This window comes from Zootermopsis nevadensis, unplaced genomic scaffold, assembly GCF_977971745.1.
Source record: "Zootermopsis nevadensis isolate Lab colony 2312 unplaced genomic scaffold, Znev_1.0 Znev_ptg000001l, whole genome shotgun sequence".
Taxonomy (NCBI): domain Eukaryota; kingdom Metazoa; phylum Arthropoda; class Insecta; order Blattodea; family Termopsidae; genus Zootermopsis; species Zootermopsis nevadensis.
In genome coordinates this window covers 17,720,366-17,745,548 of record NW_028259133.1, presented here as the reverse complement: position 1 = coordinate 17,745,548, position 25,183 = coordinate 17,720,366, and the positions used below count along the sequence as shown (strand labels likewise).

General features: G+C 39.8%; 1 protein-coding gene across 3 annotated transcripts in view; it reads left to right on the top strand.

Annotated features, from left to right (window-relative positions):
- LOC110830547 (spermine oxidase) overlaps window positions 1-25,183 on the top strand; it is a 241,955-nt gene that overhangs the window by 205,370 nt on the left and 11,402 nt on the right. The window lies entirely within an intron of this gene.

Genomic DNA, 25,183 nt, shown 5'->3' with positions numbered 1-25,183 from the left:
GTCTTCGAACATCAGCTTGGATCTCCTCCTTTAGAACGTCAGAAATTTCTTCGTTTCAATTACAAAAAATTGCTTTTTACATTCATATAAATGCAATCCTGAAATTATTATCGCTATTGCTTATTAAGTATTATTCGTACTGTGAATCTTTTAGGTTTTATAAGTACGAATATTCTAGCAGGTTAAATATAAAATGACATCAGTTTCCATAAAAGGGGAGTCCATAGGAATACGCATAATGAATCATAAAACTTGTAGTTGGGAGATTTCTGTACACTGAATGAATCTCGTTACAATGTTGCTTTAACCTCTTTAAAATAAATTGACACTGGTACCATCTTAATTAAGACACACTAGTAAAATGACATTGTTAAATCAGATCCAACTGAAGTCACTAAGTCATCACGAATATCGAAAAGAGTTTTAGACTGCCAAGTGCATTTTTGTTCTTCAAATTCTCGCCAAAGACTCGTATTAAAATATACGCCTAATGTATCCAAATAACATATTCCAGAAATGGAGAGGAGTAGCCTAAAATGAAGAACTGGAAAACTCACTAAAATAAACACCCGAATTTTTGGGAAATGTTTCACAGTTACAAGATACAGTTTTTTAACTTGTTACCTTCACGATCTCGTTATTGTAGTCTGGCTTAGAAGTCGAAACTCTTAACACTGTCATTCTTTGTAATGTCAGGAAGTGGAACTGTAGAATTAGCAGGAGGAATATATTAAACCGAATAGTTATGAAAAGTCACAGCTTTCTCACGTCGCGGTCTTGTTGCGTTTTCGAACCTAGCGATTGAGTTCGGTACTAGCACTGTGTCAGCATGGCTGCAGCGCGCAGTCTGAAGGCGGGTGAACTGGTGAGCTGAAGGCGGCTTATGCAGAGGTGGGACTTACACGGAGTGGGTGTCGTCAAATCGGGACATTTCGTTCGGCTCCGGCGTCTTTTCAGACACAAAATTCAAAACCATTGGAGGTAAAACACACAAAAAGCCCATATGTCAAATCACACATCGTGGGTTTTGCAGAACAAAGTACGGATATAATTAGATCAAAGGAAAGTGAAATGACTGGAAGCTGGATAATATCACAACAAACATACTCTTCCTTATTTGAACTTGATGTTATTATAGTTACTACATAAAATATGGCTGGGGAAATGCTTAAAACTTTGATAACACAGCCTGATGTGAAGAAATTGCTCTGCATAAAGGTGGGGATAGTTTTAAATTGTATATCTGGAATAGATTCGTCTGTCTCAGGACAATTTTCGATTGTCTGCTTCTAAACACAGTAATGAACATTCAGGTTTTATAAAAAGTAGGACTTCCTTAAACGTTGAAATAACTTTAATTTTTAAGGAACAATTCTGTTGTTGCTGGGTTGGTTAATTGCGTGTGAATTGTCTGTTTTGTAAGATTTGGGATTATTACGACGACAGCGAAGAAGTCCATGCTCATCTTCTGGGTTATAACACCATTTGGACTTGTGGGTACATACCAGCGTTTTGAATAAACTTACTTTCTTCATCTTCAGTGTTGAACACGTCAAAATATTGGTTTCTGTGTAAAAGTCCACGCGTTTTGAAACATAGGTAACTAGAACTGTACAGAATCTATCAACTGAAATGCACCAAAGCATACGACAGTACAAAATATTAAATCAGGACGTCAGATTTTTAAGACTTTTACTGAAAGACTTGACGTTCTGTACACGAACTTGTTTAATGAAAATAGAGAGAGGCAAGTTAATATTTTAGGTATATAGTGCCATAAAAACTGTCGTCAAATACCGGGGGAACAAAAACACTACATCAACTGGAACAATTAAAATTTTCAATTACTGATTTTTTAGTAGCCTGTAGAAATTTAATACGCCTATTATTCTGGCTAATACACTGTTAAGAATGGTAACATTTTAAAACTCTGGACAAGGAGGAAGAGTAGTTTAAATGTAATATAAATTCTAAATAATTTTAATAAACTTTCTAGTCTTCGGGTGATGCATTTTCACCCCCAAGCTTTATTAATTTAGACACGGACAGACATCTACGGGCAAGGAGACTTGAAGTTCTTGAATGCTTAGAGTGCGCTCGGTAACCAGTTGTAATTTTAAGCCTAGACAAAATGGCAGAGTTCAGGTGGAATCTGCGATACATCGCTTCCAGCTGAAATCAATTACTATCTTCTGTTTCTTATATGTCGAATCCCACGCCATGTTAAAGAAAATGTGTTCATGTCTTTCCTTCTAGAGTGTTTAACGTCTGGCAGAAAACTGTCTTGGACCCCTTCTTAGAATTTCTGCGTATTATAACACTGTTCCTTATAGACGTATCAGTGACGGTCTAGAATTATTTGTTTGTTGGTTGGTTTATTTTATGACGCTTTCATAATATATTATTAGGGGTCATCAAATGAACGGGAATGAGATGGGTGTGACATATAGCATGCATAGGAGCAACGAGAATTGCATACAAAATTTTAGATAAAAATCCCTTAGGATAAATGGGAGGATGCTATTAAAACGAATCATAAATAGAGTGCGAACTGAATTCTTAAGGCTCAGAGCCGGGACCAGAAACTTTTGTTCAAAATCGAGAATCAGTTTCCAGAAATTCTTAGTGATACACGTTTCATATCTTAGGGTTGTTATCTCATGACAACCCCCCCTAAATATGATTATGACAAATATAATTATAGAGAATGCACAAAAACATCATTGTCTTACGCTGAATTCGTTCCATCAACCTCTGACTTCACCCTACGACGTGGATCGACTCTTTGAATATAAATGACACCATTCCAATTGCGTCGGATGAGGGGAAAAATAATCATTAATGTTGGACAATATTTATTAGAGCAGCTGGTAAGACGGTCGGGATTCGAACTTGATATCTTATGAATCAAGTGTGGGGTACTACTGCAACCTCAGTCTTGGGGCTGTGATGTACATAGGTAGCGCACAGCTGTAGCAGCTGCCAAGCAAATCAACCCAGTAGTTGTAATAATTGCGTGATGGTTTAAACATCCAAAAGTTTGTGGGGTGGGGGTAACTCTTAGACGACGATTAGGGGGAGACAACTGGGCCTGGAGCAGCCACGTGAGCTATCCAACAGGATGTGACGTAGCTTAATGAGTAGCAGCCAGCTAGCATCAGGTGTGGGCGGACAGCGAGCCACGGGTATAACTAGGCTGCTAATAAAGATGGCAGTTATCTCGTGATTATGTGCTTAGAGTTTTTTTTTTTTTTTTGCACAACAGCTGTCCCGGGTTCGATCACAGTCCGAACGCAGGCTGTCATATCGATTAAAAAATGTTCTGGGATGAAGTACCTCTGGAACTTCGGGAAACCTGCCAAATTGTACCAATACCGTCATGAGAAACCGAGAACATGAAATCTTCTTGTTGAATATATTATTTACAAGAAATATTTCTTCAGTGATGAATTGCTTCTGGGATGCTGCGCTGTGGAGCCTGGTAGAAATTTACTGACGTCGCAGAGGTGTATGATCTGTTCAGATTCAGAAGTAAGACAATGAACACACAAGCTGTCGGTAATAAATAACGAGGTTAGCTCAGCACGTTTTCCATACGGGACACTCATATGCTAGCCTGGAAAATACTTTAGAAATTCTTGATACCAAACAGAAAGCGCCATATTAAAATACGCTGGACACGTACCGTGTCTGCAAGACTAAGGAATTAAGCAACGAACAGTAGCAAAAATGCTCCGAATTTAATCCGATCGTAATTTCAACGGCTTATCCTCAAGGCTTATATTTAGAAAGAGCATCGCGACACCTCATACACACTTAATAATTTACAAAAATTATCTATGCCTTGTTACATGCAAGTGGTGTGTATGTATAGACTCGTGTTTCGTATTTAAATGCAAAAGAGAAAATTGTTTTAAAATTTTTCAACTCTGCCACTTAAGGAGAATATTAATAGAAAGGAAACGTAGGTCCGGTGTCCTAATGGAATTTCAGTTTGCAATATAAACGTAAATCTTGTCGTTTTATAAAACCAACAGCACGGCTATGTCTGTCTTGTGAGTTCTTGTTTATGGTCCATGTTGATGATCCGTGCATTCTATTCGTTCTTATGAAAGGTCACGTGAATCACCGCTTATAAAATCTGTTTTCTTGGATTTAGCTGATACCGACATAAATATCCCCAAAGATTACTGTCTCCTACCTGGACCTCCCCGGTGAACATGCAGTGCACGGACCGTTAAATCCCTGCCCTTTTGTGTCGTTCTGTAAAATGCTCAGCGTTTGGTTTCCCATGAAAGGAGACGGCCTGACTTTGTACTCAGAGACAGGGAAAAGAAAAGAGAAAAGAAAAGAACTCTCGGAATTAAATAGAAGAGGTTATTTGTACGTATCAGGAAATAATACAGACGAGAAAGTCCCAGAATTTGGGCTTAAGTGGGAGACTGTAACAGGAAGATGAAATTTGCTGTGGATGCAGGGCGTAGGTCCAGTTTAGTTAGAAATCTTGGCGTAAGTGGGAGGTTAATATTAAAATGCTCATTAAAGAAATGGGGGTTGGAGTATGTGAGATAAATTAATCTGGCTCAGGGTAGGGTCCAGTGGAGGGCTCTTGCGGACACTGTAATGAACTTTCGGGTTCCATAAATGTCGGAGAATTTCTTGACTGGCTGAGCAATTATTAGTTTCTCTTAAATGACTACGTTCCATGGCGTCGTGTTTTTAATTCCCCGACTGATTTATCCATGGGTGCTTGCGGGCTTATTCATCTCCCTGATGATGGACTCAGCAAGGACCTCTGAAACGTTAGTAAACTTCTACCGGACTACACGGCGATAAAAATCAGAAGACAGATATCTTCCGTCTTACCAATTATTTTGTGTTTACATTGACGAGTGATTTTCAGAATTCTTGAATTTTTAAATTTTGCAGTAACATTCACATTTCCGTTTGATATGGAATAAACTAATCGTTCTATTTACATAACATCAGAAATTGAGTATATACTTTATAAACATCCTATATTTACCATATTTTGTGTTACGAGTAATCAAAAATGGCAGTAGAACCGTCACAAGGGTACGAACTTGACCCCTCACGTCGAAGAACAATAATCTTTCATGCAAGGAATGGAGTAGTTGAGTGTCATGAGAGACAGTAATTGCAGTCGGGCTGCAGCTTCAGTAGCTTCAATTTCAACTTCCTGCCAGAAGTTACTGATCACCGGGCTCTCAGTTCAAAGTAACACTCAGTCGCTACAGGTGCCAATTATAATTTATCTTGACAGACAATGCTGAATTCTAAGTGATGAAATCTTTCTAAATTTGTTTGCACTCGTCTTAGTGATGATCACTTCGAACTTCGAAGGATGCACGCGAATCAAAACAAAAGAAATTCAACCTGATATTGAAAGATTACTCAAGCAGACGCTGTCAAAGAAAATGTTGAGTAACATAACGGACTTGTATACCTCAGTAGGCCTAATAAATTCAATAAAATGTCCTCACTTTTTAATCTTTCGACAGGAGAGTCGATGAGAAGGGTGAATGTTTCCTCAGCTCTGAGAGAAGTTAGGAACCCTAGACTTGTAAGACTTGAGGTTCTCACAGCGGTGAGTATGAAGATTTCCGTCTTCTGGGTTGTTGCGCTGTGTAGTCTGGTCGATGTTAACCAACGTTTCAGAGGTCATACTGCCTCCGTCATCAGGGCGATGAGTATGAAGATTTCTGTCTTCTGGGTTGTTGCGCTGTGTAGTCTGGTCGATGTTTACCAACGTTTCAGAGGTCATACTGCCTCCGTCATCAGGGTCATCGCCCTGATGACGGAGGCAGTATGACCTCTGAAACGTTGGTTAACATCTACCAGACTACATGGCGCAACAACCCAGAAGACAGAAATCTTCATCGCCCTGATGATGGAGGCAGTATGACCTCTGAAACGTTGGTTAACATCGACCAGACTAGACAGCGCAACAACCCAGAAGACGGAAATCTTCAACCCTAGACTTAACGTGATCTTGTGTAGTAACTTCACTTTAACAGGTGTCTGAATTTGTTCAAAACATGATTGTATGGATGTTTGTTGTACAATATGAAAAGTAATAGTATTAATATTAGTAATAAAAATTGATGAAGCAATTTAGTCTGTTCCTGAAATGAAACACGTAACAAGTCATGTCTAGATTTCTGGCGGGCCCTCAACATGATTCTGTTCTGATTTGTCCCTTGCTGTGTGCTTGAATATTTCTAGAGAGATGATAGTTTTGTAGCACCTTCCTTGCATTACTTGTATTGTCCTCTGGACCCGCCTGTCACCAGGTATCACAGATAAACATGTTGCTAACCGTGAGTTTTTCTAATGGAAAACACCCTGCCATTAGAAGCGATGGAGTTCATCGTTAGTGTTCCAAGAAAACGGACGGAAGACGATCCTTTCGTTCTTGAGGATGTACTGACTGACCGGGTTGTTAGAGTCTTACCAGAAAAATGTATATATGTTTACAAGTTTAACTTGTTTAAATATCACCATGCCAATGTCTTTCAACGGATTGTCTGTCGATCGACAAATCCATGAAACAAATTTCTTGAAAAGCTAATAGTCGCTCAGCTGGTCTAACATAACAACCCAACAGAACCTAACCTAACCTAACTTAACCTAACCTAACCTGAGAAAATCCAAAGCCTTTTCTCTTCGTCACCAGACCAAATCGCTTCTGGTACTCACACAGCTTCCTATCCGGTGGATACCTGGGTTCTTTCGCTTTGGGTAAAGCGCTCAGAGCGTGAAGGGAGCCAATATTTTGTATATATAGTGCCGAGATTAAAGTACATGGAGTATCTTCGTTCCCCCATAAGTTGTCATGGCACGATGCTTACTTAATAGGGGAAGAAACCAAACGAACGTTGCGACCTAGTGATTAGTACGCCAGCTTCGTGTTCGGGAGTTCTCGGGTTTAAATCTCGTCCCGGAGACCGACTATCCTGACTGAGGATTCTGGGAGACAGACTTTTCTCTCATGTAGAAGAATTATGCCTATAGTAATGTTTATAGTTTCTTACGTAACTTTATGGGAATGTTGTATGTAGCTGAGGTCTACCATTTTCCGTAGGTTTTAAAGCAAACATGTGGAACTGTTAAGCACGATTTCGAAACCTTAATTTGAAACACTGCAAGACCTGTTACGATGCCTTCGTTAGTAGTGTGAGTGGGTGGGTGGCTCTAAGAGCTTCATCCTTGTATTTTTTTATTTTTTTTTTAGTTTTGTATTCTTTGTTACATTATTTTTTGTTAGTACTACTCTGTCATCTGAACATGGGCTCGTAGTCGCAGTAGAGGTTATAATCACGTGACGTCACACCGTTGAATATGAATGAGGTATCTCTACCGTTACAGAAAGAGCGATGTAAGTCTACTTAATCAAAATTCATTGAATTTCATTCAGAGTTCTTATCTCGAGTTAATGAGTTTCATAACTTTTCCAAAAATTTAGTTCGTATTATTTCTTCAGGTAAAAGCCATGTCTGTATTTTAATGTGTGATTTGCGTGATATTCAAATTGGAAATAACAATTTTCTTTTCAGGTGTTGATATCATCTCCTTGGATAGAAGACACATATTTGTTTTCTTGAGTTATGTGTCTGTAGAAAAAAAAAAACATATGGATATTTTTAACGTTCTGTTGGCAGTGGAAATTTAAACAATGCCCTTTTTAATTTATTTTCTCAGTCAGTGGTGAACCCTGGTCTACAAGTCAAAATCTTAAACAGTCTATAATCCAGTATCAGAACTATTTTGGATAGAAGGTAGGACTTGCAATCCTTTTAGGGGTTGTTGTACTCGTCTGTTGTATAGCAATGGATTTGATGTAACGTTTTAATATTTTCATCCTAAAACTTCATCGCTTTTCGAAACTTACTTAATTTTGTGTTTTTTGATTCATTCCACATCCTATAGTCAGTTTGACTAACTTTTGGATCCATGGAATTGAAATTTTATGTATGTATGAGATGTAAGAGACGAATATTGATATCTGTCTGCAATAAATAAACATTAAATCCATAAACAAATGCAACTTCTCAAAAGTTATGAACACTGCGTCGCTTTACAGCTGTCATCTGTAGTTCAAGGTGGTTCTGTGAGGACGTGCTACTGAACAAACGTAGATTTTTTTACAGACGTGTTATTAATGCTTGTAACTGACATTTATGTGTCATTTTTTACTACCATATCGTAGGACGTTGTGAATTATACATTTCACTTACGGTAATTAAAGCGAATAGATTGACATTCGTTCCGCACGTAACACGTATGGTGATTGATACCGATCAGAATCGTGCGATACCAAAGAGTGTCTTGCTTAACTGATAGTCTTTATTTTTATTTTTTTTGGACCATTTTGCTTGTTCAAAACTGAACACTAACTACGAGGTGCGATCGAAAGGTTTCCAGACTGCGCGTATAAAAACCCGTACACTTATCTCAGGTATTAAATTCATCCATCACCCTCGAAGTAGTTCCCCTGGGAGTGAACACAACGATCCCAGCGCCGCTGCCAAGCCTGGAAGCATCCCTGGAAATCTTTCTTTGTCAGCCTGTCAAACACCATCTGCGATTCTGCCTGAATCTCTTCTATCGTCTCAAATCTCCTTCCCTTTAGCTGAATTTTCATCTTTGGGAAGAGGAAGAAGTCACACGGAGCTTAGAAAGGAAGTTGGGGTCGGTTCTTGCAAGATCTTTGAGCTCCTGACAAACGAGAAGTCGATTCTGCTTCTGGTCCTCAGACAGGATGCGTCACATGTGGAGTTCTTCCTTTAGAATCAGCTGACAGGTCCCATAGCCTATCCCAACAATGTCGCACAAGTCGTTGATGGTACGACGTCGATCTTCGTGAATGGCCTGCCGAATCTTCGTAACATTTTCGGGCGTTGTGCTCGAAGATGGTCGTCCAGAACGCTAGTCATCATCGACAGAGGTTCGGCCATTTTTAAAACGTGAATGCCATACAAAGGTTTGTGCACGACCCATTGCGGACTCCCCAAATGCTTGCTTTAGCATTTCATAGGTTTCCGTAGCCGTTTTGGCGAGTCTTTGGCAAAATTTGATGCACACTCCATTCCGAAATCGCAGGAGGGTCGGTGTAATGCACTACCAAAACGCCCGTAACTAAGAAACAAATGCTAATTCGATGATGCCGGCTGGCACACTGATTCACTATGATTGTAGGCCGCACCCCCTAGCGGCAGAAGCTCGTACTACATCCGGTTCGCCCGCTATTGACACAGTCTTGAAACTTTCCGATCGCACCTCGTATATGGAACAGAGTCCCTTTTTTATTCTTTAAAAGATTAATAGTTACCTCAGACAAGAAATTCTACGAATTTCATGGAACCCAAAGATACATTACCCGAGCCAGTTGAATACAATCCACACCTTATCAAAATATTCTGTTATAGTTCAGTTTAATTACATCCTCCCATATATGTTTAGGCCTTCTTAGTGTTGTCTTGCCTTCAGGCCTTCCAAGCAAAATTTTGTGTATTTTTCTCATGTCCCGCTTTTCTTCGTCGAATGGGAAGATGAGCTTCTGGGTTCATGCCCGTCTCTGTTCGTATCTCCATGATATATTTTCAAACTAGTTGACGAATTACAACGAAACCTGGTATGTAACTCATTACGTTACAGGCCACAGCATTTTTGTAATTACGAATTCCCAACCTTCAAGAATGACGGCCCAACAAGTTGCAAGTTGGGAGCTGCACTTGGGAGTGACCATTTGAGGTTCCTAGACGTGTTTATAACATTAGGATTTTGGTTATTAAATAAGTAAGATATGATATCCCTCTACACCAAGCAGTAGAAAATGATCGATTAAATGATATGATATTGTTGATCGATTTTATCTGATTGACGATAGGAACCACTTACAGATACTTCTGAATATGATAGGCAAGGATTTTGTTTACAACCTTAGCGAGTTTCATCTTCTCAGGACGGCTCCATGAAGCTTGTTAGTTGATTCGTAAATTAATCAGACTATCTTACATAGTAGATACCCTACCCTGTTTCTTGAAAACGGCGCAGAACCAGTTTGGGACTTATCTATATACATTGTTCTCGTTATACGCGCTTTCGCTATCCGCAAGTTTATTTAAGTGTTGTGAGCTGTCGGTTGACAAATTTTAAAGCCTATGTGTTACCTGCATCGAAACCTCTCCGCATTTATCAGGAAATGTGATGAGTTCTGGTGCCGGTTTAACATAAAAATGGCAAGTGTTACGCGGTTCCCGTTTCACGCGTTTTCGTTACATTCGGCTGTTCTCAGGTTCGCAACCCCCGTGTTTAACGAAAGTCAGCTGTCCTTGTATTCAGACAATCGACAAAAGTTAAAGTCTGTTCTGCCATGGCATTTGGGTGTGAAGTGTATAAGAAACTGTCTGTTTTATGTCAGATTCTTCAATAAGACCTTGGCGTCAGATCAAGGAACCATCTCTCCATCTAACTTCAAGTAGTCACGTGGGACCAGGTACCCTCCTGCGTGAAGGCTGGGCCCCATATCCGGTCTGCGAGCTGGGACGTTGAGGTTACTGCCCTAATTTTACTTAAAAAGCTATGATGTCATACCACGGGTTAAATCTTATATAGTCGGTAGATACGTAGATTCAGGTCCGTGGTGGCTAGAATAAAACTGGATTTGTGGCGGTGGGTTGTAGCACCGTGTAGTCTGGTACACGTTTAACAACGTTTCGGGGGTACTTACTGCCTCCATCATCAGGGCGATGAGACTAAGATCGCTTAATGTTTCTCTCAGATCCATCTGCAGAAAAGATGGCAGCATTTCCGCTGTCCTGCCTTCAATAATAAAAATTCAAACGCAGTTGTCTAGAGTACGTCTTAGAGTTTGTCTGATAATAGACTAATCTTGTGGAAATATTCAAGTTGCTAAAATATTTCTTTTTATAAATTGGAACAGAAAAGTTGTTATCGTAGCTTTGAGTTTGACGACGATAAATAATGAACTGTAAGTCGACACGTGAAATATGGCATGGAGATGGATTATAAACTGAACTCGAGCTTAAAAATTCTGCATGAAACATTTTAAAATGTTAGTAGTTACAAATGTTGTGACATTACGAAACTTTGAAGTTATATGTGACATGAAAATATGTACTGCATTAGTGTAAATTATGCACAAAAGTGGAACATTAATTATAGGATAATTATCGATTTGTAGAATTTCGTATCATGATAGAAGTTACATTATTTTTAGCACTACAAAATCAAATTTGGTTTCAATAAATTTTTTGCCATTTTCCATCGTCATCACAACGCCACGATTAAAATATTTTTTTTGAAACCGATCCCTGTTTGACTTTGGTCATGTTTGACGTATTGTATTTCCACAAATCCAATATTAGGTCGTATGTGATCACTTTTTTGTTTAAAAACACACATAAGTCTATTTTCCATTGACGATGACCATATCTTGCAATACACCGGTTTTATTTTTTTTCAAATGTGCGCCCCGCCCCTCCGGCGTGGTCACGTGACGTGCTGGGAGTGGCTGCCAGTTAGAGAGTGGACGTTCCTGCTGCCATACGGCGACGGACGTAGGCCTTTTGAAAGCCCAATTTGGAGCGACGCGAGACTTTCTTTACACACATTGCTGCTACGTCATCCATAGCACGAGACGAGACGACTCCCCTCTACATTGGGAGATTTCTTTCTCTGTCTGTTATCATTTAAAAAGCTGGATCACAACGGGTCATGCGGCCCACACTTAATATTCAGGGGTGCACAGTCAGCATTTAACGGCTTGACGCAATTTCTGAAAAGAATATTATTTTAAGCGTTTCGTGTAACATTGTCTTTCAAAATCATCGGTCGTCGCAGTTGATACTGAATCGTGACAGATATTTGCCCTCGGTACTACTTTTAATTCAACAATTCAGATTGTCGTTTACGTCAGCCCTTAAGGTTGAAACAGCATGTTCTTTAGAAATGTTGGTATACCTATAACTAGAAGACAACACGGTGCAACAACCCAAAAGACCACGGTCTGACGTCAGCCCGCTGTTATAACCTCATATCCTTGTTTAGAGTTCTTTATTTCTTCTCAGTTCTTTTATTATTTTTATTCTTGTTCTTCTAAAGTGACTGTACCATTAGACACACCATTCCAAATTTCAGAAGTCTCCAAGTGAAATATATAACCAACTGCAATGTAACCTTAGAATATTGAAATGAAACCCACCTTAATTTTTGTTGTCATTATTTCACGAACACAGGAATCCAGGATCCCGTTTGTCACACGTTTTAAATTTTTAGTTCTATTGACGGGAGTAGGTCTGGCAGGAACACGAGATGACGTAATTGGCAGTCGTGGTGTTTGGCGTTACCAGCAAAGAAAGTATAATATTTATGAAATAAAATTACTTATATTATTTGAGGTTCTCACGGCGGTGAGTACGAAGTTGGCTGTCTTCTGGGTTATAGCGTCGTCGTCTGAGGCTCGGAGCTGTGGATTGTCTTTGCCCTGATATTGGACGCAGCAAAAACCTCTGAAACTTTGTTTAACTTATACCAGGTTTTACGGAGCTACATCAGTCAGTATAGTGACTAGCTACGGGCTGGACGACCGGGGTTCGATCCCCGACGGGGGCAGAGGATTTTTCCTCTAGCCTCTGCGTCCAGACCGGCTCTGGGGCCCACCCAGCCTCCTCTACAATGGGTACCGGGGTCCTTTCCCGGGGGTAAAGCCGGCCGGGGCGTGATGCTGACCACTCACCCCCATCTAGTGCCGAGGTCAAGGAAGAGAGGAGCTATACCTCCTCTCACCCCAAACGCCTACATGGCGTATAGTGGGACAAACTTTACTTACGGAGCTACAACCCAGAAGACGGTCATTTTAAAATTATCTGTGTAATTTTATTCGAAGGTGTTTTGTTTAAACAAAACTTAATTCTGTCTAATGCAAGATGGAAACTGTTACGTTAATTTCGTATTAAATTATTAAGGATTTCGTATTGGTTGCCAACATCTTACTTTCATATTCTATAATGAAATATATTTTGAGACATACTGTGATATCAATATTTTGGCTGCAGGGTCACTATTCTCTTAAGTACTCCCTCACTGAGGAGTCACTCTTGATAGCGCATTGTAATCTCCGCACATTTTCAATTCGCTAGGCCGAATGGAGCGGGCAAACCGCTTCTAATTACCTTCGATTGCTGGTCTCCACTCTAGGACCACAAACACTTGTTTGGACTCGGTAGCACAGTGACACGGCACTTCTTCGGCGTTAGGGTGCGCCATACTGAGGGCTTTCGGCGATTCTTGTGCTAGTGAAGTAGGTGGGTACGTTTCACAGCGAAGGAAGACAGCTGCGATGTATCCAGTAAAGAAAGACAAACCTTCACACAGCTCCCTATATTTCTTGTGGGCTATCCTTACATAAAATTATTTATTTATTTGTTTGTTTGTGTTTATAAAACAACAGGACCCTCCCACGTAACTTCTAGAAATGAACGAATAATTACGAGAATTGTCTTCTCCTATGTGCCATCGCCAAAATTATCAAAGAAATTTCTATTAAATTTTATGTTGGCGAATCTACACTAAAAATTGTCTCCCTACTTTAATTTTAATCTAAATAGATATACGAAGATGGCTGTCTTCTGGGTTGTAGCGCCGTGTAGTCTGGTAGTAATCTACCAACTTGCTACCTCTATCATCTGAGTGATGACAAAATCGCCACCACCGCTAAATTAGGTTTGATATTGAGACAGGTTTACATGTTACTCAGAAAATTTCTGTAACAAAATCACCTTCCATTGTTTATCACTATGCCTTGTCTGTAGTTTCTGACTTTTGGGTCTCGTAACAATATGAAGAGGTCTAATAGTCAACTCATCTAATTATTACTATCAGAAATAAACATGTTTATTTACAATATAACAATTAACCATTCTCTGTGATGCTGAAATAGAAGGGCAGTTATAATAACACCCGCCGACCATTTCCATTTGTGGTGGTCTTGGTTGTGACGCCATTTGGACTTGCAGGGGGTACCAACATTTCTTAGAGACTTACTGCCTCTATTTTCAGCATTGAAGAATATCACCAAAATAATTTACATAACAATAAATATCAGAATATTCTTAATGTTTAATAATAATACATAATATATTCACCCTAATTAAATTTCATTTAATAAGTAGTTGAAAAACTCTTTCTAAGAAACGTGTTGAGAGATGTTAGATTCTCACGGCTGAGTATGAAGATGGCTGTCTTTTGGGGTGTTAGTACCGTGTAATGCCGTAGAAATTTACTTTTGAAAAGAGGCTACATGGCGCCACATCCCAAAAGCAGTCATCTTCAAGACGCGTCTTGTTTCTTTAGAGTGAGTTTCGAACACTGTGAGTAGCGTGTCTTTTCCCCCACCTTGTTATAACAGTATTATCGACTCCTGCGTCTGGTAATAGTTTATCGAACACTCATTAAGTCGTTTTGTTTCTTCCCGTTCCACAGAAGATATCTCCTTGTTTAATGGACTAAGATGGGGCTTGTCATCAGGCGTTGCCCAAGACTACGTCTTGATTTGAAATTCTGAGTTTTGAAGGTGTTCCAGTAGTCAAAGTGGTGATGTTAATTGTATCAGTTAAGGTCCTTCGAGCTTCGTGGAGACGTGTCTTAATTGTCATCCCGTCACTAACAGCAGCCGGCTCATTATAATTCGTATCGTGCAGTAACAGAAACGTAAGCACATAGTTCAGACGCTTTATAAAGTAGTTATTATCCTGCGCGTTTAACCCTTTAAAGCACAATGGTAACAATATGTCCACTTGCTTCAACAATTAATTTTTATATCTGGGTTTCTTGTGATACTCTCTGTAAAGATTTTAGGCATTTCCTTATGAAGTCTCAAAAATAAAAAACATAACATGAAATTCTCTTTATTTCCAATGCTAACATTCATTACCATGCATTTGTGCGGCTGTTTTAAGTTAATTTAAGAACAAAGATGTTAAATGTTCACGTGTTTTCACAAATAAGACTTTTTTTTCGAAACTTTTGGTGCGAATAGTGAGTTCTTAGTTTGGAAGAATTATTAAAGCTTTGTAAACTTTACGTTGGGGTTATTATATTGATTGAATTGTTATTCAATATTTGCTTACTTGTTACTCATTACTCTTCGGGACCTGGAAGGAGAGTGAATCTCCATCCGTTTTGTCTTTCGTGAAGTTTCCGACCTTCCGCTGAGTACCTGGTCTCTTGGAAACAAGGCTACATACGCCCTGCTTTAGATGAAAATTATTCTGGGAATCTCTTATGTCTCTGTGCTACGCGTGGAGTCTACAAAAGTCTGAACTGATGTGCTTTAATTCAATACGTAACCTGTATTTACCGCTTCACTTCAAGGTCTAGAGGTTCTTCACCTATTCTTCTTAACGTATAAAAGTGGATTAGCCGTTTGAAGCAGGTTCTTTGTCGGAACCAGTTCGACATCTCTGAAATTATATTTCTGCCTAATGCTCAAAAATCTTAAAATCACATCAAAAGAACGAAGGAAAACATAAACATAGGAGAAATGAAATAAATGGAGAAAGGAAGCAGTGGTTGAATAAATTTGGATCTTGTGGTATTGACATATTTCAATGAGAATTCATTCTGAAGTTTGTAAAATCCTTTCCACACCAAAGTTTCAGTCTGGTTATTTGAACTCCAAATAAATACATTGGATGATGGACTGCCATATTTAAAAACAATATGGATTTTAGATAAGGAGGGTAAGATGAGTCGGACATGTAGAATGCATGAGAAATGTGTTCAACATTTTGGTTGGAAGTCCTGAAAGGAAGGGACTACTCCGAAGATCTAGGTGTGACGGAGGATAATATTAAAGTTTAAGGTAGCAGGGTGTGGGAGCGTGAATTGGTTTTATCTGTCTTAGGATAGGGACCGGTGTCGGGCTCTTTCGAAGAGGGTAGTAAAACTTCGGGTACTGGAAAAGGAGAAATTTCTTGACTAGCTAAGAGTATTTTTAGATTCGAAAAAGGACTCCGCTCCATGGAGTCTATTACAGATCTAAAGGGGCGATGGAAACAAAAGAAATATTTTTTAATTGTACATGAGAGTCAGTTCGGCGTACTTTAAACCCAAGACATCGTTTCGACATCGAATCGGTCACTACTGTCTTGCGAATGTAAGCAAGTGGCTGTCACTGAGATGGGAGAAATGAGAAATGCATAAAAATGCCACTACGGAAACACGAAGGGACAAAACCACTTGAGGAGCCTCGTAGTAATAAATGGGCGTGTGATATTAAAAACGACCTTAAGCAAATATGGTGTTACTATGTGGGCTTGATTTATCTGACTGAGGATAGGGAGCAGTGGCGTGTCGTTCTGAACACGGTAGAGAGCCTTCAGAGTCTGTAGCTGGCGGGCACTTTGTTGACTAGCTAAGGGTCTGTGGAAGGACTTTTCTGCACGGAGCTAATTAAGTTGGACCGTTGAGAAATGTCGAAATTTATCAAGTTAATCTGAATTTCAAATATTAAGATAAATTTACTTTTCCTAAATGTGTTGCCGTAGTTCATACATCCTCTCGAAGGAGCTGAGAGTGGACAAATGGTCTGAGGAGAGTATTTTGGCCTAATAAGGAAGAAGTAACCGGAGTTTCGAAATAAATTGCATAATGAGGAGCTTCATAGTTCTGACACTTCGCCAGATGGCTTATTTCTGGGGGTGGGTGGGGAAGGATGAAAGTTCATACACGACTTTAGTCGGAAAATTCGAAACTATGGGACGAGTGGAATAATTTGTCATATGTAGGAAGTTAACATTAAAATCAAAAATTCTTTGCGTCTTTTGTGGATTTCAGTATTAGGCATCCCATCAGTAGGTAGTTTCGAAGAAAGTGTCGCCTCTATATTCAGGTTTGAAGTTACCTCTTCATAGTGACATCCTCATGGAGGCTTAGTGTCTGAAATTCAATGTTAGTACTGTAATTAAAACCCTGAAGATGGAGGTGATACGTTCTTCCATAATGTTGATAACTGAGTAAAAACAGACGAATTGACAACCCAGGGAACCATAAGCAACGTCTTTACCTCCGTGTGAACATATAATCTCAGTTAGTCACTACTTTTGAATATTTGTGTGAACTATAGTTCAAGGATATTGAACTTTCCTAAGTTGCTGCAGATCTTAACGCATTGTGTGTCTGTGCTTTGAACGCCCATCAGTACAGAAGGAGATCAAAACATATTTTGCGTTGTATGTTACGAATTAATGTTTTATGCATTTCTGTTTGCATTCTCTCCTTTATTTGTCTATTTCCTGTTATCTGGCCGTCTCTTGCCCCGTGTTTTATAGTTCCCGGACCTGGCTGTTTGAGGTTAACGGGCTGGTCTACCAGGCACCACCAGATAAGGCCATGGAGTGGGCCCCCGCAAGTCGTGGGCAGTGCCCCCCCGAGCAGCAGCACCTGCTTTATTCCTGTCACTGATGCCACCTCGTATAAAAGCCGTCCATCCTGTCACTCACTGTTTCGAGTCACAAAACGTCTTCCTAAAATAGGCTTGCACTTGGGAAGTGATTACAAAGTCCAGCAGCGAACCGTACTCTACTTAACGATACACCTGCTGGACTTTCTGCGTTGCAAAACGCTTGCGTCATGTGATTGCACAACTCTTTGAGATGCATATTGTTCGTGCGCGTAGAATTCCACCAGATCCAATTTAATTTGTTTGAATTTTGAAAGAGTCAGACCCACACGTTGGAATGCAATGCCATCTTTTGTCCTATTAACATGTTTCCTGTTCTTCTTTTCCTTTCTACCTCCATCTTTCTCTTCTCGTTTGTCCCGATCCCTTCCTTCAGTTTTAAGGTCGTCACACAGAACCATAACGTAATTTCCGTTAAGGGTGAACTGAGGGTGACAGACGACCAGAAATATTTAATGTTTTAAAGTTATTTCAGTGCTTATATGTTGCTTTGTTAGGAGCTGGGGTTGCTAAATCAGTAGCTCGATCCCAATAGGCGCAACGGATTTTTCTTTTAACCCCTGCGTCCAGCCCCCATTCAGTGTGTACCGGTGCCAGAGTGCGGCCGGGCGTGATTCTGACCACTCACCACCATCTAGCGCTGACGTCGAGAATTAATAGGAGATGTACTTGCTCTCCCCTCAAGCACCGCAGTGGCGTGTAGCGGGACACCTACTTTGTTAGACATTTCTTCAAAATGTGTTTTATAAGTACTGATTTAAATTTTCCCGTCATTGTTGACGGGTATTTACGAATTTAAACATCGTCGGTTACATACTGTTACAATTTTATGGTTCCAATTGGAACTTACTCGCTGGTTTCTGAATCATCAGGACAGTTACTCGATTTTGGTACAGCGTGTGAAAATAACGTAATTTTCTCTCCGTTGCACGGTGTATCACTGCAACACAGCCCTTATTGGAGAATTTGTTGTGCTGTTGTTCAGGACTTCATATTCTGCTCCAAGAAATTAACATCATCGGCATGATTGACTTCCCTGATGGATGGAACATTCTAGAACCGAATTCAATGCAGCTATAACATCCACTGATTCTATTCCACGGTGAATTTTTGAATCATGGAGTGAAAGTTTATCCTCGCGAATTCTGCGCAGAGAAGTCAATCTGTTAATCTGTTGTAGCAAGACGAGAACTGAGGGTAACTGAAAGAGTGGGCGAACGGTTTCTACTAGCAAATGATTGGTGAGGCTGTCAGAGGACAGAGGGTGGGGCCCAGCGTAACTTATGTGACGTCACAACTATACGCCATTATTATCTACCAAGAATGAAAATCACCAATCAATCATCTTCCATGGCTTGCAACTATCATCTGCATAAGACACGGGTGACTTTACCTTGTTAGTTAACATACGAGGCGTTTCTATAACCGTTTATTGGTAACTGAATGACTAGTTCAAAACGACTAATGGTTTCAGTGGCGTGCAGCTATTGTCCGTGTTGCACCGTCACTGTTTATTGAATACAGAAGAAACAAATCTTCATAAGTTTGAAGGCTCAGCTATTTGCTTACAGCGGCGTAGAAAGCAGTGTCATTTGTTTACAGAAGCGTTATAAAGCCTTCTATCGACTGAATGAATGCTCTCGCGAGCTTCCCATTATAACCAGTCCCTGTACAAATTGAACGGAGTTTTAATCCTTAAAATCTATTTCATGAGAACGTGTCATGTTAAAATTAACATTGACAGCAACATTAAGCGAAGTTAGAAGTAGACGTATGAGGAAATGAATCTGTAGGTTTTTTTGTGGACTTAGAATTTGTGTTCTTACAATAAAAGATGGCGTTTTGTAGGGTCTATACATTATAATAAATGTTTGGATGTGATATATGAAATGCGTTAGAAGTTATTGCAATTTAAGACGCCATCTCGTTGTCAAGTTAGAGATTCATTTGCAACTTGCCATCACCATCGTAATGTGTACTATTATTAATCGAATGGAAGTGATGAAAACAGTGACATCGAAGTCTTATTCTTGGAAATGACTGGAAGAATGTATAAATTTGCATAAACTTTGTTGAAATTTTTATTTACATGTGGTTCAACATAGCAAAGCAACTTTAATTGTTCGTTCAATGATGCGACGTAATAAATTAAAACAGATTCTGATAATTTGTCTTCAACGTGTGACTTTAAATAAACTTTCTTAGAAGTATTTGAATAGCAACCAAGTTCAGGCAGTTATGTTGTCTTTATGCTGACGGGTGTGTTTGTGCTGGGAATCTGTACGCAATTGTCAGCTTCTGACGGCCTCAGGCCTGCGCAGAATTGGGTGAATTAAGAATGTGAGATCAGTTGCTGGCACCGAAAGGACATTTTGCACATTTTCTCCTAATGGAAATATTAACCGATAATTCCACAAGAATTTTATATATATATATATATATGAGCAGGTTTTGGTAGCTTGGAGATGGCTGTCTTATGGGTTACCGTCCTGATGATGGAGGCAGAAAGGACCTCTGTAACGTCGGTAAACTTTTACCAGACTACACGGCGCAACAACCCAGAAGAACCCATCTTCAGACTCACCACCGTGAGAACCTCAAATCTTACATTTGGTGACTTGTTTCGTTGGTTGGTGATTATTTGCTGTTGATGGATTTTTGGTTTCATGGGATAATATTTGTAACTATTTATCTTTACTGCTTTAGATGCTCTCGTCATTCATGACGAGTAATTTACCAGCGTTCTAAGAGTACAGATTTGCTGTATATTTGACAGCAGACTTGTGTCTGTGTTCTTAACACTTTTTGTCGATGTTCTCAAGGAGAGACACTGTAAGACATTTTGAAGGTTGCCTTTCTAATTTCATTCATAAATGTGGTATCTTTGCCGACACGCCTACGTGAACAGTCTCTCCACAGCGACTCTCGAAACACGTTAATTTATTCTGTGGTGCAAACAAGTATGGACTAAAGGCATCATTTATTTAAAGTGACTGAGGAGAATCAATCAGGATATTTGGCGTAGGACGAGGAAGACCAGGTTTATCCCAATACCAATACAAAACAACTGTGTATTGACTCCCTATTATGGGAGGAAGAATTTACGCTGGCACCATGAAGTAAATGTTGTTTTGAACTTAAGATATTTCTGGAAATAAATATGTTCCCACAGACTTGTTCCAAGATCAATTCGTGGTCTTTTAGGTTATGACGCATTGCGGTCTTGCAGATGATTACAAATGCGTTACAGGGACGAATAACTTAAGGGTAAACTGAAGATTGAAGGGATATATCTCTCCGAAAAGTTGGTACCCACGGCTTCACAACACAGAAGACAGTAACCGACATCTGCACTACCGCAAGAAACTCAAACTTAGAATTTTTAGCATTAAACATCAAAAATCGTGTGCCATTTCGCTAAAAAACCATTTTTTTGTTTAATAAGCGTGTGTGTCTGTATCGTTCCTGACCATTTTCAGTTTGTAGCCACAAAATACTTCCCTGCATTACGTACTCACGTGCCGCCACTGCACTCCTTGCGATGTTCAGTACCTTTAATTTTCTTTCTACGTTAAACCCACACGAATGATTGTCTAAGGGCGAAGTTCACACAGCGAAGTTATTATTTAACCGGCCACGTGCTAAAAACGAAGGAAAACAAAACATTATGAAAGCTGTTAACCGAACTTTTCCGAATTTAGTCGAAGTGTCGTGATGACGTGGCTGCTGTTTATCGTTTGCCACCAGCCACCTCTGCAGCGTAATTTCCATACAACGGGAAGGAACGCCAACACTGATTTGTGTCGTCAGAACTTTATGAACGAAGAAGCCCTTTCAAGGAAAACGAGAGGTACGTGTTGTGTTGTCGTTTTTAATACAGCTCTTGCCGTCTTCCTAGTTTAATTGCCTGTTGATGTAATCGTTAAAACGATAAATAGCTGACTAAGGTTTATTGAAAAAAAAATTCACCGAGGATATTTGAAAGCAACGCGTTGAGAGTAATACTTCACTTAAAAGAAATAAGACGTAACAATATTTTGGGTAAAAAAATGTTGATGAGAAGCGCGCGTTGTATGAAGATGCATTGTACTTTATTTATATTTATTTAGTGTTCTGTCTGACGACAGGTCCATATGAACAGGATCCTTCCATCCTTTTCTCGGACTGGGACCTGTTCATATACGTTCTTGGCAGATGATCCAGAAGTGGTTTGCCATTGCCTTCTTCTGTGTGTGAATGGAGTAATTGTTGGGATGCCACGGAGAAACCGGGAAAGCCCCCGGAGGAAAACTCCGTGTTGCCTAGACCACGGCCTTGCCCAACACAAGTTATAAATTCGGGCACCGCCGGGAGTCGAACCCGAGACCCCCAGGGTTACAAGGCCAGCGTTATAACCGCTAGACCACGTTAATTTATCGTTGATATAACATTATGGTTCCATAGCTAACACAAATACAGACATACTGTACATAGCCAGATAGTTTTTCATGTGTTTAGTTAAATATTTAATATGCGGAAAATTATTACAAAATTTCATTTTCGGCCTACGCTATAATGATACATAATTCAGAACACTTCACATTCCTGCGTCGTATTCTGGAGACCAGACATCCTGACCAAGGATTTCCTGGTTTTCCTCAGTTTCTGTAGGCAAATTCCAGGATTAGGTCATCCTCGCTTCCTTCCACTTTCTCCCCAATTCATTGTTCATTGATCACCCCGTCGTTAAACACTGTGTAGTCTCAAGTATTAACAACTTTATTAAATGAACCATAAATATATTTATGTAATGCACTACATTTCTCCACAGTCAGCCGCTCCTAGAGTTGAACTTCATATAAAATAGGGATTATATTGGACCGTTAACATTAAACTACTGTTACTTCGAGACAGCCAAGTGCCGGGTCAGAGATGGAGACCCCAACTTAATGCAAAGTGTATGATAATGTGCTGCATGTTCAGGGCGTGGGGTACTGATATATGGAGCTTTGCCACCACAGCATGTATGCGCTACTTTTAATATTAGAGACGAACAGAGGATTTGTGTTTTTCGATAGGAATTATATTCAGGGGAACAATTGTGTCAGATAAGGAAGAACTGGAATGGGTACATTGATATCGATTCGTGTTCCGGTGAAGTGTATTGTGACAACTAACAGGCGGCCAAATGGGTCGGGGAACGTATCAGCTATTTTTAATTTATTATGTGAGTGGGAAGAATCCCTTTGTGTTGTTGGATTCGAGGGGCAAGGTGGTTTTCTGAAGAGAGAGAGAGAGAGAGGTTTTTTCTCTTTCTTGTTCATTTTTTTTTTCTTTTTTTTCTTTGATTACAAGATTCGTATACAAAGAGTTACACAGAAAACGGTCGGAGAGTTACGTCTAGAATCATAGCAAATCAATATGAAGCTCAGGGGTGGTAAATTATTTTTACTCGGGCCAATGTGGGACGGGGAATCTGACGAGGGAAATTATGAAGTTGAAAAATTGTTAAATTTTCGTTGTTGGCGTTTCAAACACTTGACTTCGGGGGGTTCGTCAAGTGTTTTAACCCCCATTCCGGGGGGAGTTTAGTTTCTTACTCAAGAGTTAAAACACTTGAATGAGACACTAAAGATTTTAAAACGCAACCAACCCCCCGAAGGGGGGGGTTAGTTTAGTGTGTTACTTAAGGGGTCAAGTGTTTTAACCCTCCATTCTGAGTGGTTAGTTTAGTTTCTTACTCAAGGGTTAAAACACTTGAATGAGACACTAAACTAACCCCAAAGGGGGGTTGGTTGCGTTTTAAACACGTGATCCCCCTAAAGGGTGTTTTTGGTCAAGGGTTTTAACCCCTCATTCGGGGGTTTAGTTTAGTTTCTTACTCAAGGGTTAAAACACTTGAATGAGACACTAAACTAACCCCCCGCCGGGGGGGGGGGGGGGGTTGGTCAATTGTTTTCAACCCTCCGTTAGAGGGGGTTAGTTTAGTTTCTTACACAAGGTTGGTTGCGTTTTAAAAAATTGACAAACCCCCCCGAGGCGCTCCGAAAGGAGCGTTCTGCTCTAGTAATATAAAACAGGATACTGTTTATGGCTATTAGTTATGCATGAAAGTTCTCAGTAATATTGGTAGATGGCATAATGTTCGGTTTTGCAAGCGATGCTATCATTAGGCAACTTTTATATTTATACTTCTACAGGAGACAAAGGAACGAAAGGAATAAAGAGAAATAATAAATTGACAAGGGATAAAAATAAGAGAGGACCCGTTCCCGCTGACTTTCAGCGGGAATTTCCACTAGTTGTAAATAATTAGTTCCGCCATTATATTGCGAACTTTTATTGGCGATCTCATCAATTACATTTTTGTGGAGTGACATCGATTGATTTCTCCGTACCTGCTTGTAGCTATAATAAACTACTTGATTAAATACGTGAAAACTTTTAATTATAAAATCGATATTGTCTTGCGTTGACAGTGCCTTCTCTGTGATACACATTCATACGCGAAAGTAAGAAGGCTGATGGTGTTAATATTACACGAACATGAATATGCAGTGGACTGACTGCATTTTTCCCCACCCCTGCTGTAAACTGTGGTAGACTGATGAAAAATGAAGTAGGATTAATTCTTCCCTGCTTTTACGTCTCAATAAAATACTCATTCCCGATGTAGCCCATGTTCCCATGAAAACTTCCCAGAAGTTATTTACCTAAGAAACTTCCTGAATTTCCGTTCTGTTATACACGTGCTTCCGATGTTTAAAGAATGTCGATATCCGACCCCTTAATGAACAGGAAGTGTATATATATACCGCACAAAAGAATCGTATTTATATTGTTCAGTTTTTAAAATACCAGTAGCGTGTCTTCATTTAACTTTATAAAGCGCAGTGGTTGCTATATTTGCCACCTGCTTTAAAGTAGAGAAAGTAGTATATTGGGTTTCGTTTGATTCTCGGAATAAACAGTAATCCCACCCCCAAACATAACTAAGTCTTTATTTATAAGTCAATAAGCCATTGTTCCGTAAATATTTCTCCCTTAGCTTTTAGTTTACTTGCAGTTTAACAGCGCGTGTTCAACGTCTTCCTACTGCAGACACAAGGGCCATCTTCTCTTTCTCAAATCCTGCCCTGATCCCACGTGCTTTTTGAACACGTCTTCCGCCGCGCTATCCCGAGTTTCTGCAGCCCGATTCTGGGAAAAGTATGGACACTCCTTTAAGAAATCAGGGCCACTAACAACAAGGCATCCTGCTCGGTATGGTCACTGTAATAAATAGAAAATTATTGGCAATAGCATCTCAGCCAATGAAGAAATTCCCGCCTTCTTAGGAAGCAGAAGGTTCATTACCGTGCTTACAAAAGCCCGTCATTTGGTTTCTGTTCAGAGCCATACAAATACAAGCCATCTCTACTTACTCACTCTCCATTTTAATATTGTCCTTGTATCTTCGCCTAGGTCTTACGAGAGGTATCTTTTCCTTAGACACACTTCTCGTCTACCCACCCACCCCATCCTCTTGGTGAAGGGCCAAAGAAGGCGTCGTTAAATAAGTTACAGGTACAGGATTAGAGGTGTCGTGTGATATTATTATTTATTATTTATTTAGTGTTCTGTCTGACGACAGGTCCATATGAACAGGATCCTTCCATCCTTTTCTCGGACTGGGACCTGTTCATATACGTTCTTGGC